The 19,256-nt window shown below is 46.5% G+C and overlaps 1 protein-coding gene across 1 annotated transcript in view; it reads right to left on the bottom strand.

Moving 5' to 3' along the window:
- kcnt2a (potassium channel, subfamily T, member 2a) overlaps positions 1–19,256 on the bottom strand; it is a 939,304-nt gene that overhangs the window by 355,236 nt on the left and 564,812 nt on the right. The gene's annotated exons all lie outside the window — the stretch shown is intronic.

The raw sequence follows: 19,256 nt of genomic DNA, 5'->3' as shown, positions 1-19,256 counted from the left end.
TCAGTAAAAAACGAGACATTAAACTGGACTTTCGTATCAGCATTATTTTTAATATAAGTGCATTTTTATAATATGGTAAACTGTTAAATATGATCTGAAAATATAAAAAAGACTTCAAAAGATTAATTAGTAAATTAATTGTAACATTGGATATTTCATATTTTATCCACAGCCTGAATTAGAGGCTCTCAACTGGGGTAATGGGAGACATGCTTCGATTAGGCAAAGCATAATGTTGACTTGAATAGACAAACCAGGTAGCGAGATAATTCACAGCAAGTAGATTGCACCTTGAATGTTATATCCTGATCTGATCGCAAGAAAGACATCTGAGGGGTGGAAGAAGTTCAGAGAGAAGCTATGGGGCTGATCTTTGCAACATGAGGTTCTAGGGAAAGTCTGCAGAAACATTAGAAGGGATTTGAACTCTCTCCAATCAGTGGGAAGGATCAAGAGAGCATTTAGAATGGAGTTCCTCCATTTTTGCTCCATTCCTTTATAACATATTAATTCAAATGATAAGAAGGTGAAACCCACTACCACAAGGAGTAGTTGAGGTGTACAGTGTGGATACCTTTAAGAGGAAACTAGTTAAGTACTTGAGGGAGAAAGGAATACAATGGCATGCCAATAGAGTGAAATGAAGAGGGCTGGAAAGGGGTGTGTAGACCATAAACACCTGAAGAGGTCAGTGAGCTAAATGATCTGTTTCTATGCTGTAGATGATATGGGATGGGCTTTACACTCCCCTGCTGGCATGTTTGGAGAAGTGGAGGAGGTGGGGGCCACGCAAAAAACAGTGAGTGATTTTTCTGTCGCTTACTCGCCCGCACCTGATCTGTTTGGGATATCACGAGGATGGGGAGGCATTGGGTAACATGCCCGCCCTTTGGCCACTTAAGGGCCTCATCCCGCTGTTGCTTTTGGAAAAACCCCACTGCTCATTAGTGTCGCTGAACCCGCTGCCTAATGTCCCAACTTACATTGCAACACAGCAGGGTCCCCACAATGTCTGATTGCTGTAGTGAACACAGACTGGGGTCATGAAATCTTAGCCAGTCGTCATGAAAGCCGAGACTGCAACCATCATGGCTGTAAATACGAAAAGGGACATGCAAGGTCTCACAGTAGTTGAGGAATCTAGCAATCTGTGCTCTGACAGATTCCAGGAAAGCAAGGTGCAGCTCCTGGGGAGTGGCAGTGGATCCCTGCAGTAGCAATCAAATATCTTCCCAATGCCCAACATCACACCCTGCAGACTTTCCCAACTTTTATGAACTCCTCCAAATACCTAGCAATTCACCAAACCCAGCAAGAATCAGGAGAAAGTAATGAGCAACTAACCTGCATGTTGGGTGATGATGCCTTTAAATAGCACTGATGGGGGAATCCCTCATGCTGCCGAACACATGCTCAGCTGTGCATGCTTAACAGTGAACATTAACTCAAGCGGCAAGGTTAAAAAGGGCAGGTCAGGCATCAAAATCAGATGCTGATTGATGTGACCATCTGCCCATTCTGCATATTTCATTTGCATGCAAGTAACCTCTGTGCTAACACTCTCAACAAGATGGCATTCGTTGCAGGCCATGCCAAAAGTGAGCAGAAGCTGCCCAGACCTACTTTTTCTACTAAACCAGTACCCATAGCGTCAAAGCCACTGGTGTTCCAGAGCTAAATTTTGTGGCAAAGAGAATATATATTTTAGACCAACAAATGTAAGGTATTTTGGGAGAGAAAAATAGACAGTGTAACCTGAAGTGTGAAACATTTGCATTGACTTATTGAAACTGTGTTTTAGTAAACTGAATATGACCGGCTGAGGTAGTTCTTGGGGATCTATCTCCTCGCTTTGCCCCATAGTGATATCCCGCAGTGAATTACGACGAAGAGGGACAACAGAGAAATACCATACACTGGGATCCACTGCAACTACCGAGCTATCCAGAAGACTAGGATTCTCCTTGCCTCTGTGATCATGCAAAAGCAACCATGAGTGGGGGCACATGCCCATGCCCTACCATAATCAAATTCATTAGCTTGGATCTAGCTGTAAAAACTCTGACACTTAAAATCACTTACATTTTGGACATCATCGGACAATAAAGAGTCCACTACGACTATAACTACTTTTTCCATGTAAATAGCACCTTCAGTTGAATTTTAAAATCTAAAACAGAAAATATCAAGGAGCCAAGAAGTGAAAACTGAGCCAATGAATTTCGCAGTGTACTGAAACTCATCAAAACTGTCTACACAGATGACAGATGAAAGGAATGAAATATCAGACTTAAAACATTTTTTCCAAGTACCAGATTTTGCGAAATCATGAATTCACAGGTATAAGTTGGAACATAAATAAAATAAATAAATAAAAATTTGCTTATTGTCACAAGTAGGCTTCAAATGAAGTTACTGTGAAAAGCCCCTAGTCGCCACATTCTGGCGCCTGTTCGGGGAGGCTGGTACGGGAATTGAACCGTGCTGCTGGCCTGCCTTAGTCTGCTTTCAAAGCCAGCGATTTAGCCCTGTGCTAAACAGCCCCTATAAGAGCTTGATTGATGGCATGCTCAAATAAGTAAAGGAAAAGCAAGTGAAAACTTAAGGGGCTGAATCAATCAATCAAAAGCAAAACAGACAATTGAAATAAGCATTTTGAAGATGCAATGTTTCAGCAGCCTCTGTCCAGAGCTTGTGATATAAGCAAAACACCTAGTTCTGTGTCAACTGAGTTCCTGAATACCCAATCTGTGAAATGTTCACTCTTATCCCTGAACTCTTTGATCCTTTGGTGACCCGTAAGTCATTTATCGAAGAATTTTCTGTGAAATCTGCTGCTACTTCTTTTATTTGTTTTTAAATGCAGTACTCAGATAAATATTGTGTGTACCTCGATCATTAAATATACAATTAATGAAATTCACTAAAGTGTTGTCTGGACTGGAGCACATTGGTTGATGTCCCGCCTAATACCATATGTTGTACTATTTTCTGTGCTTCACTGTTATTTCGATTAACACCAAACATTAAAGTGATGCAAAAGTTAATGCAGTATTTCCAGGTTAACAAGTGCTCAAAAAAAAGGCGACATCTAAGATTGCAATCACCTACATATGCGCACACGCAAGAATGCACACATAAATTCTCACTTCCCATTAGAGATTTTAGGTTAACTGCATTTTGCTTGGAGGGAAAGTGAATCAATTAACAATTTCTCTGCATGTGGTTTTGATGTACAATGCAAAACATCAGAATTAAAAATAATTTGTGGCTCCTGTAATTGCTCATTATGTTGATCATACAATGGTGTGATGCGGAGCCAGACGGGATCCCAGGTTGAATCCCTGGCCTTTTCACAATGAGGGCAAAAACAGGCGACCTGCAATTAGTCTCAATATCCATGTCATAGAGGAAAGAAAATAAATAGAACAATGGTTGGGATTTTCCCGCCGCAAACGTCTATTGGCTTTTGGCGGCACCGGATGATCCCATGGTTGATGGGGCCAGAAACACCCATTCAATGCGCTCCTATTCAATGATTGTAGTTGAAAACCATATATATATGTGTGGGTGCTGATGGAGGGCAAATTCAGATTCAGGTAGACTGATCTCACACAATCAAATAGATCACTGTGAACCACGGTTTTGAGGAGAAGGAGAAAAATTTTGTTTGCAACAAAATTAATCATTAAAACACAAATAGACGATCAGTTAGACACTTTGTGAATTAATGTTGCAAACATTCATATGATTTTGATGCATAGTCCTGCTTGGGCCTTGTTTAAGATATTCAAACCCGTAAGAATTTATGTTCATAATTCAAAGCTTCTCAGATTAAGAATGTTATCATCCTAATTATGCATGCTGAAGTTATATCCTTAGTGATTAGACTTTGGTCTGCTCTTTAAACAAATATATGACACTTCACCAGGCATGGGGTAAATGACTTATGAATATTCAAATACAGCTGTTGTGCTGAATACTGTTCTTTTGATGAGAAACATATCGCTTTAAATCGGCCTATTTATCTACATCAATCTTTTTTCAATTAATTAATTTAAAGCAGTTGGTTGTGCAGGAGATACAGTTCAACTTGGGAAGTGACATGGGCATCTCTTCTAAATGACTTTCAGCAAGAGTCATCACTTGTATTAATTATTAAAACAGTACAGAGGGAGATTCTGAACTCTTTCTCCTTCCACTCATATTTAATTATGAAGCTCATTATTCATCCACCCATTGGTCAAGGCATTACATAATCATGATTTATCCATGAATTGATACCATGAAAGATGGCATTTCGCTGAAACAGTAGAAAGCACTAATCTTCAATGCAAATAGAAGCAAAATACTGCGGATGCTAGAAATCTGAAGTAAAAACGGAAAATGCTGGAAAAACTCAGCAGATCTGGCAGCATCTGTGGAAACAGAAGCAGTTAACATTTCAAGTCCGTATGACTCTTCCTCAGGACAAACACAGACTCAAAAATTGAGATACCTTGATAGCAATTGTACATTGGCAATACTTTGTTATTTAATATCCATGTACTCTAACAACAACACCATGCTCCTGCATTTATGTAATGTGTACGTTCAATGGGGAAAATTCTCAAACACCAGTGCAGGGAATAATAAAGCATAACACCCCTGAGAAAGTAACTAAGATTGTTTGGAATATTAAGCAACGTAGCTGTTGTTAGGAGGAATAATAATTAGTGAGAAATTTGATAACACAGCATTCGTTTTACAGGTTTGAAAGCAGCCAACAGGGCAAGTTGCATGTTCTTGCATTCTGAGCTGGAAATCTGCTACCTGCCATATTGGCATTGGCATAAAATTGGCATAAAAAGACCAATTCAGGAAAAGCAGGGGAAATGAAACTGACCCAGGCCAGCAACATGCTCCAAGACACTTGACAGCCAATTTTTCACAACACCGGTTTATGTTTTCCATTGACATGGATAATTTTGGCAAGATTTTTAATTTCATACCAAGTAAAATCTGCAGTGGGAAAAGGAAATGGACCTCCAAAAAGAGAGTTTGAATTGCCATTCGATTAGCGTCAGTGCAAGGTTGATTAGGTGGAGCAAAAAACCTGCTGCCTATTCACTCCAATTTTGTTTCACACTGCTGGAATAGAACATTTTCATCGCCACGATCTGCATGCAGCTTGCACCTTTGATGAATTGCTGCAGGCCAACATCAAAAAGCAAAGTGCTTAAAGAGAAAAACTAAACAGAATATGGAAGCAGGAGGGCCCATTAAAACCAAGGGGTGCCATGCCATCACTCACCAACAGCTTGCAGCCCCCCCATCCCTCCACAATCTTGTTAGTTGCTTGTTTCACCTTCTGATCATCTCCTCCCCGTGGGATTGTTCCCAGTGCTCAATTTCTAGGGGCGCAATTCTCCGGTAAAATTTCGAAGTGTGGTAGCGAGTGAGAATTGCTCTGCCCAGCAAGGCCGGCAATGCTACTCATCATAATAATCTTTATTGTCACAAGTAAGCTTACATTAACACTGCAATGAAGTTACTGTGAAAAGCCTCGAGTCACTACATTCCTGCGCCTGTTCGGGTACACTGAGGAAGAATTCAGAGGGCGGGATTCACCGCAATCGGCGAATTGGCCTGACGCCAAGAATGGCACGAACCACTCCGGCGTCGGGCCAACAGGAAGTTGCGGAATTCTCCGCACTTCCCGGGGCTAGGCCGGCGGCGGAGAGGTTGGCGCCACGCCAACTGCCGCCGAAGGGACTGCGCGAGTTAGCGCAAGCGCAGAACCGCCAGCGTGGTTTAGCGCATGCACAGACCAGCCGCCGTATCCTGGCGCATGCAAAGGGGGGTGTCCTCTCCGCGGCGGCCATGGCGGATGGCGGAGCCCTACAGGGGCCGGCACGGAAGGAAGGCACAGGCCCGCCCGCAGGTCGGTGGGCTCTGATCGCGGGCCAGGCCACCGTGGGGGCACCCCCCAGGGCCGGACCCCTGCGCCCCCCACCCCCGAAGACCACACCAGCCGGCCTATCAGCCAGGTCACGCCATGTGGGACCATGTCCAATCCACGCCGGCAGGACTGGCCAGAAACCGACGGCCACTCGGCCCATCGTGGCCTGGAGAATTTGCCAGGGGGGCCGCTGCCAACGGCCCCCGACTGGCGTGGCATGATCCCCGCCCCGCCTGAAAACCGTCGCGGGAGAATATGGCAGCCGGCGTCGGAGCAGCGGGGCGAGATTCACGCCGCCTCCCCAGGGATTCTCCGACCCGGCGGGAGGCCGGAGAATCCCGCCGAGAATGTCTAAATTACCTAACAACATTAATTGGCTCACTTAACGAGGTCTCACACGCTTCTCGCCGCAAATGAAGGCCCACTAGCTGAATCACCGGCCCCGTGCTCGCCAGACCCCCACTAACAAGGTCGAGCAGCACTTAAGCTGCACTTGCTCAGCCGACCCCAGCCAACTCGCAACAATGGCGCCGAGGAGACCAGCCCCTAGATTCGCGGACTCAGATCTGCAGAGGCTGCTAGATGCATTGGAGGCCAGGAGGGATCTCCCGTTCCCCCGAGGGTCCAGGAGAGACAGCCAGAATGCAGCCAGTGCTGCGTGGGATGAGTTGGCAGCAGCTGTGAGCTCAGGGAGTGTGCCCAGGAGGGCTGGCCTCGACTGCCGTAAGAAGGTCAACGACCTACACTGGGCAGCATGAGTGGATAGTCACCAACGCTGCCCACAACCCCAAGGGAGCATCCACCCCTGCAACTCCCCATGCGACCCCCGACCCTCCCTTCACACCCCCCCCTCACCACTGTGAACCACGTGTGTGGCTAATAATGCTTCCTCACTGTCCCCTCAGGAAAAGCTCTCCCACAATCGTAAGAAGAGGGCCCAGACTGGCAGTGGCCGGACCTAAGAATCCTCACTTCCTTCAAGAAGCATGCCCTGGAAGTGACTGGGGTGGCTGAGGACAGATCGGTCACCCACGCGGAGGCTGGCGGATGCCGCAGAGGTGAAGGTCCACCGGGCTCCAACCAGAGGACCTGTCAAACGTGAATTTCATTGCCTTAATGACTGACCCATCCCTCCCATGTCCATTCTCCCTCAGGTCCTCCATCTGATGGCACCAGCCCATCCTGGCGGCACACTCTCCTGACTCCAAGGAGAACACTTCGGAGGAGATTGCGGACAGCACGGAAGCATTGTGGATAGCACAATTGCTTCACAGCTCCAGGATCCCAGGTTCAATTCTGGCTTGGGTCACTGTCTGTGTGGAGTCTGCATTTCCTCCCCGTGTGTGCGTGAGTTTCCTCCGGGTGCTCCGGCTTCCTCCCACAGTCCGAAGATGTGCAGGTGAGGTGGATTGGCCATGATAAATTGCCCTTAGTGTCCAAAATTGCCCTTAGTGTTGGGTGGGGTTACTGGGTTATAGGGATAGGGTGGAGGTGTTGACCTTGGGTAGGATGCTCTTTCCAAGAGCAGGTGCACACTCGATGGGCCGAATGGCCTCCTTCTGCACTGTAAATTCTATGAATCTATGATGCAACCGTAGTCTCGGCACAGCTGTCATCCCCACCCTCCACCAGCGCAGATACATACACCTCAGTGGAGCATGTTAGTGGACAGGCTTCCGGAGCACAATCTGGTGAGCGCCACATTGCTGATGATGCACATCAGGCAGAGGCAGGGACCCCCAGGCGTGACAGCATTCGGAGGGCTGATGGATCCCAGGACTCATCTGGATCCCAGCCTGATGCTGAGCCTGTGGTAGTCAGAGGTGATTGAGATGATAGGGTGTGGCTGGGCCATTCAGGGGGTGATGTCAGTGTCACTCCAGCAGGTCCATAGCCGATTGGAGATGTCCCAGATGCTACGGGAGCAGGAGATGGCGCCGGCAATGCGTGGCACCAAGGGCAACAATGCTAGGGTGGCGACTGCAGTTGAAAGCATGACGTCAGCACCATCAGTGAAGGTGTCCAAGGCATCGCGCAGTCGGTGATAGTCACAGCTGAGGGTCTCGGCAGAATGTCCGACTCACTAGGCGATGTGATCCAGCACTAGACCGACCTTGATGAGGATCTGCAGGACATGTCCCGCTCTCAGATGGGCATGGCCGAGGCAGTGCAAGCTTGTCCCAGTCGCAGGTGGACATTGTCGAGGCACTGCAGAGAATGTCTCAGTCACTGTGGAGCATCACCAGAGGCATCGATACTATGCAGACCATGGGGAACAGCCAGGGCTGGCAGAGCCACGTGATGCAGGGGCAACCGGGGCTCGACCCAGCTGCCCCTCTGTCCCAAGGTGAAACCCAGGGCCCAAGGGCACCAACCGGGAGGAGGGGCACTGGGTGCCAAACCAGACCCATCCCATGAAGTGGCGACGGTGGCCACCAGCTCCCCGACTTCCACCCCTCTGATGAAGCTGCGTCTTGACGTCAGCACACGGGACAGGGAGGCACGGCTGTGCATGTGCCGCCGACAAGTGAGTCGGGGCCACTCCGGCCTCAGAGCCCCCCGAAGGACGTCCGCCAGGGGCACTGAAGGCCAGGGGACGAGGTAAACAGTTGGCTGCCTCCACCTCAGATAGGCATCCTGGGGACACACCTAGACATAGGGGCAGAGCTAGGAGGGCCATACACGTTGAGGATTACTGAGCCCACTGGGAGAAGGATGAAGGAGGTGGGTGGGGGTGAGGTTGGTGTGGGGGCAGGACCATCGGGAGAGTGGGGGATTGTGAAACACATTAAGCACCCCTGTGCACAACCAGTATGATGCCTCTGTCACTTCCTTCCGCAATACAGGCTGCCCTCTGAAACCTTTGACCATCTCTCCAGGCAGCCCCCCACCTCCCCATGGCACCCGCCCACCCTCCATCCTTGGACATGTCCCCAGAGCTGTGTCACATCCCCTGGGTGTACAGATGTTGGCTGTTGTTGTGTGGTGTTGCCTCCCGCAGTGTTCACGACTGCCAATTCCCTATCAGCAATAGCCTTGAGTTGCACGGACAGAGGCTTCGGCAGTTGGTGGGGGTTATGGGTGGGTGTTGGGGCAGACAGGCAGGGACAAGGGTTTCCGCGGAACAGGTAAATGTTCCAGGGGTTGACATGGTGGTGCAGGGAGCGGTTGCTCCCCCACCCCTCCCCACCTTCCTATGCCTGCCCACCCCTATGGAGGTTCCCCATCCCAGCCGAGGGTCCCTCACCCCCCCACCAAGCACTGGGGTGGAAATCTCAGCACTCCTAGGCTCTTTGCCTGTGAGTAAAGATGTCTACTCACCTCCTTGGCTCCCCACAGAAGCCCTTCTGCCAGGTTCAGGTTTTTCAAAAGGAGTACTAATCAGCGCCAGCGTGAGCACTTGCTGGGAGGCCGCTGAATGACAGGAGGCCGTTGGATATAGAGTGACTCTCATTAATTGTATAGAAATTGGGCTTAAGTGGTGATAATTGATTTCTCGCCTCGCTATGGCGAGATTCCGATTTCACCTACAGGAGCGGGCCGGTTGCATCGCAAACTGTTGGGTGCCTGGCAAGGTTCTCATTTTTGGCCTCTCCCCCTATTCGCCAGCCTCTTTCGCTTTAGCTGGAGCGTAACAAAGCCAGAGATTCGCGCCCTAGGTCACTGCCCCTGTATGACCACAAGGAGGTTTGGATGAAACTTGAAGGAGCTGAAGAACACTTTGGGGCATATACTTTTCTAAAGGAGGTACCAAAGCTCAAAAACATCTCGCTTTTGCAACTCCAAAGCATTGCCACCGTTTGAGCAACCAATCGTTGTTTTAATTCCATTGCTACATTTTATCAATCAAATTTTTGATTGACGAAACATGACTGAATCATCAACAGCAAAATGTCCTTGTGCAGAACAAACATCCAACATGAATTAAGCAATTAACTCCCTAAATTGATATATCACATCTGCAACAAAACCAACCAAATCAGTCAAATAATTTCTTCTCTGAGTTTTCAACTGTCATTATTTTGCTTCACTTTGGTCAGTGTGAAGGGCTAAAATAAACAATTATTGCATAACATATATAAGTGGCATATATCTTAAAACATAATCATCAAACATGCCAAAGAATTGTGAGCTAATTTTAGAATGATCTCCTGATCTTTGACCAGCGCAAAGGTTAGGGGCTTCAAGTGGATATTTCATCTGAATCTTTGATGATGTGACAATCAGGCAGGACATTTATAAATGACAATTGTGGAACATTGATAGTGGGAGCACAAAATAAATATTGCAAATTTTTATAGTTTTGATAAATGAATGACCAGTCTGATAGATGCCTGTTTTTTTGTACTGCCACATTTGCCTGGAAGCTCATTTGATTTGGAGATGAATGACTGCAGACATGATAGTTTGGAGTCATTCAGCCAGCTAGGCATGAACCAAGTGAATGGCTACCTGTTTCTATGTTGGTTACTGGAATTTCAGCAGGTAGAAAAGTTCCCCTGTTAATGTGAGCAAAATACACACATGCTGGAACCTGAAACAAGAACAGAGAATGCTAGGAAAACTCAGCAGGTCTGACAGCATCGGTAGGGAGAGAAAATAGTTAACATTGAGTCAATATGGCTCTTCATCAGAATGAAAGTGAGGAAGAAATGTGTTAGATATTAAACTGTAGCTGAGAGAGATTGCAACAAGATGTAGGAACATCAAGGACAAAAGACAGATGGTTTGGTGTTGAGGACAGGGTGGGGGGAGGGGGGAGGGGGAAGGGAGGTTATTGCATTGCATGAGATTCTTAAAAAGTGGTTTAAGGTGGAGGAGAAAGGTCCCAGTCTAAAGTTGACAAGGGTGGAGCCATTGTTTTCTGATGCACTGGCCTCTACTTCACAGAGGCTGAGCGCCAACTCTCAGACACTTCCTCCTACTTCCCCCTGGACCATGCCTCCCACAATCAAACATCAAGCCATTGTTTCCAGGATGGTAACTGACCTCCCCTGGAGATCTTCTCTCTACAGCTTCCAATTTCAGTCCCCCAACCCCTGCTTCTACCTCCTTCCCAAAATCCACAAACAGGTCTTCCCTGGCAGACCCACTGTACCAGCCTGCTTCTGATCCACAAAACTCATTTCTTCCTATCTTGACTCCATCCTCACTCCGCTTATCCAGTCTCTTCCCGCCTATTTGGGATTTTGTGATTCCTCTGAGGCCCGACGTTATATCAACAATTACAGCTTCCTGACGCCCTTCTCTTCAGTATGGATGTCCAATGCCTCTACACCTTCAACCCTGAACTGGAGGCTCTCAGCTTCTTCCTTGAGTGAAGGCTTGAACGACTCCTTGATATCTCTATTCTCATTCGCCTGGCTGAAGTTGTTCTGTCATTAAATAATTTCTCCTTCAACTTATCCCACTTCCTGCAAATAAAAGGTGTAGCTATGTGCAATCGCCTGGGCCTGTCTTTTTGTGGGGTATGTGGAACACTCCTTGCTCCGGACCTCCTCAGGCCTACCCCCACAGCTCTCTTTTTGTTTTGTTTGGGACTGTGTTGGTGTCGCTCTCGTCTGGACCTGGAAAAATGTATCAATTTTGCTTCTGATTTCCACCCCTCATCTTCACATGGTCCATCTCCAACACTCCCCTTCCTAGACCTCTCTGCCTCCATATCTGGTGATAGACTGACCGCCAATATTCATTACAAACCCACCGACTCCCGTGGCTACCTCGACTACAGCTCCTCACACCCTGCAGCATCCTATGAGGAGTCCATCCCATTCTCCCAGTTTCTCCGCCTATGATGCATCTGTTCTGATGATGCCAACTGCAAAAATGGAGCTTCTGATATGTCTGCTTTTTTCCTTAACCACGATTTTTCCCCATCTATGTTTGACAGGACACTCAACCGGGTTAGACCCATTTCAGCCCTTACCCCTTACACCTCTCCCCCCAAGAACCATTACAGAGTTCCCCGTGTCCCCACTGTCCACTGCACCAACTTCTACATTCAAAGGGTCATCCTCCGCCATTTCTGCCAGCTCCAACATGATGCTTGCATGAAGCACGTCTTCCCCTCATCCTTCCTCTCAGGAATCCGAAGGGGCCGCTCCCTCCAGGACACCATGGTCCACTCCTCCATCACACCAAACTCTCCATCCCCTTCCCACAGCGCCTTCCCTTGCAAATGCAGTAGGTGGAACACCTACTCCTTTACCTCCTCTCTCCTCACCATTCAAGGTCCCAAACAGTCCTTTCGGGTTAAGCAGCATTTCACTTGCACCTCCTTCAATTTGGTCTGTTTTATTCACTGCTCCCAATGCAGTTTCTCTATACTGGGAGACTAAACACAGACTGGGTGACTGCTTTGCAGAACACCTTCAATCAGTCCGCAAGTATAACCCCAACCTTCCTGTTGCTTGTCATTTTAACTCAGCAACTTGCTCTCATGCCCACATGTCCATCCTTGGGCTGCTGCAATGTTCCAATGAAGCCCAACACAAGCTGGAGGAGCAGCATCTCATCTTCTGATTAGTTTGAGTTCAACAACTTTAGACTGTGATCTATCTCCTCCATCTTAAACACCTTTTGTTTAAAATATCCCAGATCATTCATTGTCTCAATACAATAACTCTCCCTCCCCACTCTCCCTCTCACACTAGGCCATCTGTCTTTTGTTCTTAAGGTTCCTACATCTTGTTGCAATCTCTCAAGCTACAGGTTAATATCTGACACATTTCTCCCTCTCTTTAGTTCTGATGAGGAGCCATACAGACTCAAAACATCCCTTCTTATAACTGCTGCCAGACCTGCTGAGTTTTCCCAGCACTCCCTTTTCTTGTTCCTTGTTTATACGTTGGTCATTTGAGTTTCAGTGATGTAGTAAAACTTCCCTGGTCAGCGTTGCGGCAACAAAAGTTTCAGCAAGAATAAAAACATGAGCACGGAAGGTAAAGAACAGAAATAAACTTAAATTATCATTTAAATAACGAAGAAGAAGCTAGGAGGGATGAGGTGTCAATTGTTTTGTTTACTGCCACATATCAGTGGTTTAACATTCTATTAATACACGTCAATTAAATGCTAAGCAGTTGCAATTTACACAATTATGGAGGACATTTTCCTCTGGAATTTCCTCAAGGGTTCCTCAGGTAGTCTGTTCTACTTTTACTGGGATATTGATCAACAGATTTCCTGTGAAGTTTCCACTGATCTTCTGCCAAGGTAACAGCAGGAAAGTGGGGATCATTCTCCATACAAATTCTACTCCTTTATATCACACAGCGGACTCACCCTCTCTCGCACCCCGGGTCCACATGCCCCTATTGTATCTGATCACAATGCATCAGGGGCCGTTCATCTACTCCTCCCCAACACTGCCTCCAAGTTCTCAGATACCTGAATTCCACCAGGTTGGCAGGTTGCGTTCCTCACTAATGATTCCAGATCCTCGCCTCTGTTGAGTGCCACCATGTCCTTTTGCATCATGTGAAACCCCTCTCCTGAACAAGGCCTCCACCCTAATGCACATTGTGCGAGACCAAGCTTTCTTCAGTGATCCCAAACTATATCCTTCCATTCCATTGGGTACTGATATACGCTATCATAGCTATTCAAGCTATGGGTAATTTTTCTTGGTCACTAAATATTCACAAATAAGTATATTTTTCTCCCTTTCACCATTATCCCCCAACTTAATAAGCATAAATTCCCAAGCACGATTAGAGGGAAGAAAATACCACAGCGTTTGCTGAGCCACAATAATTTTTCACTTTGCATTGATTCTTCCTGGTAGGTCAGTTGGGCCAGCAACATGTAAAAGTAGAATTCATTGCAACCCTAGTGCATTTGTTTGCTGTAACAAACACAATTTTTGTGTTTGTTACAGCAAGTCTATGATATGAAAATCTATCAAAATACTGGGAAATAAATTACTAAATTCACTTGTTTGCAGGCATAATTTGTATTTTTCAGATGGCATACCACATGGATAGATCTGTGAAGTATGGTTTGCATTGTTGATTCAGTAGAAAGATGCCAAAACTTGCCTTTCTTTCATTACTTCTCATTATCCAGTTTAGCATTCAGATAGCATCACTAATAAGTTTCTCTTTTGTACAGAAAATAAAGTCACGGCAAATATAATAGACACAGATTTGACATTGTGATGCCCTCGGTTACTGAGTTCCCTTGTGCCTAATTACCACTCCCACAGGAAGACCACACAACAAGCAAAAAGAATTCCACCGCTGGTACCAGTTCCTGTTTTGAAACTAAGCTTTCAAAGTCAAATTCACAGCCCTAATGTGGTGGCCAACTGTTTTATCACTATAAAACATAAACTCATTAGCACCTTTCACATTTTTTATCCTTGAAGAGATCAGAAAGCCGTCTGAAAAATGGTAATCAAGAACCACCTTGCAAACCACCTCCCCTTAAAAAGTGAGCCATCGGTTTTCAATTCCACATTATGCCTAAGACTAAGAGTTGATCAAAGAGAGTGAAACTTAAAGATTACCCTTGGCGGTATTAAACAAACGCTAAAGCCAGCATTTCCCCAGGCCTTAAGGTGTGGGATAGGAGGCGCCATTGATGTCGGCTTCAACACCGCTTTTCCTGCTGGCATTGACCTTCGTCAACTTCTGGAAAATCTCACCCTCAGTTTCTAAGATTCAGTTGACAAGTTACTTTGGGTCATTCTTAAGGTTATCCGTTGTTAGATTGTAGTGTGTTATAATTTATCAGTGCCTGGGTGATGTAAAGCCCAGTTCCTGTTTTTTCAAGACTTCCTTGTGTTAAAGGATGTACCACATTCTGTGCCGCAGGATGTTGGTGTCCTTGAGCACATCCTTATGCGCAGGCATGCTTCAAAATGTCATCCAGCAAAGGAACTCTGCTTTTATTATTAATCCCTATTTCACAGGAGAACCACTATTTTAATCTTATGATCCATTTTCATAGCTGGATTCTCTTATAACTTTGCATTTATAGCTGTATTGCTTTACAACCACAGGGCTGGGGGTGTAAGGGCAACATGGGCAATAGAGTGCCCGATAAGGAAGAATGCATTCTGGGTCTGCAAGGTGGCCATCAGGGTTCATCAGATGGTCTCCTCACACGACAGATCACCCACGCTGCATTGGGAAAATGCCTGAAGTGGTGGGGAGAGGCTCTAAACTTAAATGGCACAATTGACCTCTGAGCAGGAGGGCCATCCTCTACCCTCACTGCTGCTGAAAAATGCAATGGAGGTAGGGTGGCGATGGACACATCAACCCTAAGAGTTTCCTGAAACATTCGAGGCAGAGTTACCCACGTTTTCTTTGGCTCGTGGACACCCCCCCCCACAAAATCGTGGACACCCCCCCCCCCCCCCCCCCCCACAATAACGTGCTTATGGGAAATTCCTCCGTCTGCTACTTTAGTGCAGGCATTTACTTATTTACTTTAAAAGGGCTGCGGCCCCTGCTGAATATTAACAAATAAACGTACAGATAAATAATCCATAATCATTTGTTAATATTGCCAACAGCAAATTCAAAGTTTATATATTTTCAGGATAACACCAAAATAATGATTGGAGAACACATATTAGGAGTTGTGATTAGCTGGAAGGGGAAGAATACATCATACTGCAGCTGCTATTATATCTAAGTAATACATACAAGACCTATCAGGGCTGTCAGCATCTGTCAGCCGAGTATATATATTAATCTTTCTCTACAGCCTCAATAAGCATGATGCCTGTCTGCTAAACATGCTGGAATAAGCAACATAAAAATAAATCTTAAGGTAAAAGTACAAATGAATGCTATTAGTTTGTATGCCTGTCTAAGGATTGTTCCAAAGATAAAATCTGAAGATCAACTGTTATTGAAGTATCAGATAACAGTTCTATATGGCTGCAGCTCTATTTTGGGGCCACAAAGATTGGATTTCACTCCATGTCACACTTTTAATTTATCACTAACCAACTTTGACCTAAAAATGGGATTTTCCATGATTAGCTGCACTTAGCACTGTATACATTTTTTTCCCAGAACAGTTTGATTTATGGCCTTGTCTTTCTCTCGATTTTACTGACTTTCAATCTCACTTGGTAGCAACAAGATTGCCCGATACAGGCATAAGTGAGAAGAGACAAGAGGCAAGTGAAATAACCACAAATCCACTTAACAAAATTGTTCACAATCCACCAGCAGCGTGATGAGGCACCGTAAAGAGATTTAGAAAGATAAATGGTGAAAGCAAAACATCATGAGCAACTCAGCTTATACTGAAAGTGCAAACAGTCACGGTAACAAGATAAGGGCATCTTCCCAATACAACAAAATAGAATTCACAAATAGCGATTGAAATGGAAGAAGGCTTTTCAAGTGAGATAAAACTCGTCTTGGACAAGATTAAGTGCGAAACAAAACTAAAATGTACTTTATGAAAATTAGAATCAGACAACAAAAGCAATTAAAATAGACACTGCCAGATCCAAATGAGAAACACTCACATCACTTGTAATATTAACAAGAGGAAAGTGCTTGATTATAATCCCCATCTCTCTTGCCTAACTTTTGTCATCTCATTTAAGACTAATAATGTACAGGAGATGAATATTTAGACCAGAGAGTAAGGTTATTTTTCCAGGAATGATCATGTCATCACATTTGAATACCCAGTCATAATGGGTAACTCATAAATAATGGAATCAACATGACTATTAGAAATGAATAAGAAGCAGAAAAACACACCAGAAAATAATTTCCCTGTGGCACTAAAGACAGAAAGGAGAAGAAAGATAATTACCCATATCAATTCCAAACTAATTATCGTGTGTTCTCAGATACTAACACCACATGTGGAAATGATGGTTAGTTTTGTACTTGGTTATTAATTCGATATTATGGAGACCCACTTCATGCTCCCGAACAGCACGGAAAACATGTCCAATGCCATCTTGGCTTTGGTACAGTAGCCTCATCCCTGGTGGCTACCAAAATAGCACCTAGACCACACAGATATGCCTATAATCCCTGTTTAACATCCAAACCATAAACTGGCTTACATTAATCGTAGAAAATGTCGGGCTGAATTACCTAGCCGACATACAGCCTAACCAGCAGCCCTTCAAGGGACTAAAGTCTGCTAAGACATAAAACAGCTTACAAAAACCTATACCTACCTGAATGTGGAGTCAAGAGAAGCAGGAGTTCTACTACTTTTGTGGACAGGGCAGTTATGATAGGATGGTTCCTAAGTTTTACAGTTCAAAACTGACCAGAGGCAGGTTCTTTTTTTTAAAGACGAAAAAGTCTTTTAACCTCTTGAGTGTTGTAATTCTCAAGAAAAGGCAAAAGTGTGTTTTTAAAATGTTATTAGAAAACAAGGATAAGTGTTTATTACTCAACATCCACATGTATTCACAACAGCACCCACTCACACACTCACAGAGAGGTACACCGGGAAAAAGTGATTACAAAAATGAGTTAGTTTGCACTGAAGTTTTAAGAGTCCAAAATGTCATTGTCACCCTTGATTCTCTCGAGATGTAGTCCCGAAACATTGCAGACCAATGATTTTCTTTTGATTCACTGATTAAATAGAGGTTGGAAGGTTTTAAGTACGGATTTGAATTTGTTTACTACATGCAGTAACAAGGGGCGAAATTCTCCGGTATCGGCGCGATGTCCGCTGACCGGCTCCAAAAACGGCGCAAATCAGTCGGGCATCGCGCCGCCCCAAAGGTGAGGAATCCTGCGCATCATGGGGGGCCAAGCCCTAACGTTGAGGGGCTAGGCCCGCGCCGGACTGATTTCCGCCCCGCCATTGCTGGGCGGCGCATGTGCGGGAGCATTAGCGGCCGCTCACGGCACCCCGCGCATGCGCAGTGGAGGGAGTCTCTTCCGCCTCCGCCATGGTGGAGACCGTGGCGAAGGCGGACGGAAAAGAGTGCCCCCACGGCACGGGCCCGCCCGCGGATCGGTGGGCCCCGATCGCGGGCCAGGCCACCGTGGGGGCACCTCCCGGGGCCAGATCGCCCCGCGCCACCCCCAGGACCCCGGAGCCCGCCCGCGCCGCCTTGTCCCGCCGGTAAGAGAGGTGGTTTGATCCACGCCGGCGGGACAGTCATCCTAGCAGCGGGGCTTCGGTCCATCCGGGCCGGAGAATCGCGGGGGGGTGGGGGGCCCGCCAACAGGCACGGCGCGATTCCCGTCTCAGCCGAATATCCGGTGTCGGAGAATTCGGCAACCGGCTGGGGGCGGGATTCACGCCAGCCCCCGGCAATTCTCCGACCCAGCCGGGGGTCGGAGAATCTCGCCCAGGGTTCTGGTTTCACACCAGTCGAGGTGTACCCCTGTAGAAAAAAACTAGTTTTGTTCTTCAAAGCAGTGGACAAATACAAGCTCTAATTATTTGCTTCCTGCTAGCTTTTAGGTAGGGTCCTTTCTTTGCTCGGATGGATCTGCTTCCTCTCTCTCTCGGTCCATGGCTGTTCTGAAAATCTATCTCAATAAATGTTCCTTATCAAGACTTGGGGCTGGATTCTCTGCCGGTGGGATGCTCCATTTTGCGGCAGCCCAGGGGTTTCCCGACAGCGTGGGGCTGCCCCACAATAGGAAACCCCATTGACCAGCCGGCATAACGAGCAATCTCGCCGGCGGGGTGAAACAGAAATGTGGCGCGGCAGGGCGGAGAATCCAGTCCCTGGTTTCTGCCATGTGACCATAGTAATTCCAATTTCCAATTAAGTGTCAATTTAACGTGGCCAATCCACCTAACCTACACATCTTTTTAGTTGTGAGGGTGAAACCCACGCAGACATGGAGAGAATGTGCAAACTCCACACGGACAGTGACCGGGCCGGGATTCGAACCCAGGTCCTCAGTGCCGTAGTCCCAGTGCTATCCACTGCGCCACCGTGCTGCCCGACACGCACTAACTTATAATAATTTTTATTAGTGTCACAAGTAGGCTTACATTAACACTGCGATGAAGTTACTGTGAAAATCCCGTAGTCGCCACACTCCGGCGCCTGTTAGGGTACATTGAGGGAGAATTCAGAATGTCCAATTCACCTAACAAGCACGGCTTTCAGGACTTGTGGGAGCAAACCAGAGCACCCTTGGGAAACCCACGCAGACTCCGCATTGAGAGTGACCCAAGCAGGAAACAAACCCGGAACCCTGGCGCTGTGGAGCAACAGTGCTCACCACTGTGCAACCGTGAGCATGGATGTCGGGGAATTTAACTGTTTCTCGGATCCATTGACAGACTGATGAACCCCAGAATGGGGAAAACGACAGGCATGGCTAGGGAATTGGGAGCCTTC

This window comes from Scyliorhinus torazame, chromosome 7, assembly GCF_047496885.1.
Source record: "Scyliorhinus torazame isolate Kashiwa2021f chromosome 7, sScyTor2.1, whole genome shotgun sequence".
NCBI lineage: Eukaryota > Metazoa > Chordata > Chondrichthyes > Carcharhiniformes > Scyliorhinidae > Scyliorhinus > Scyliorhinus torazame.
The sequence above is the reverse complement of the archived record's forward strand: the minus strand, read 5'-3'. Positions and strand labels throughout refer to the sequence as shown.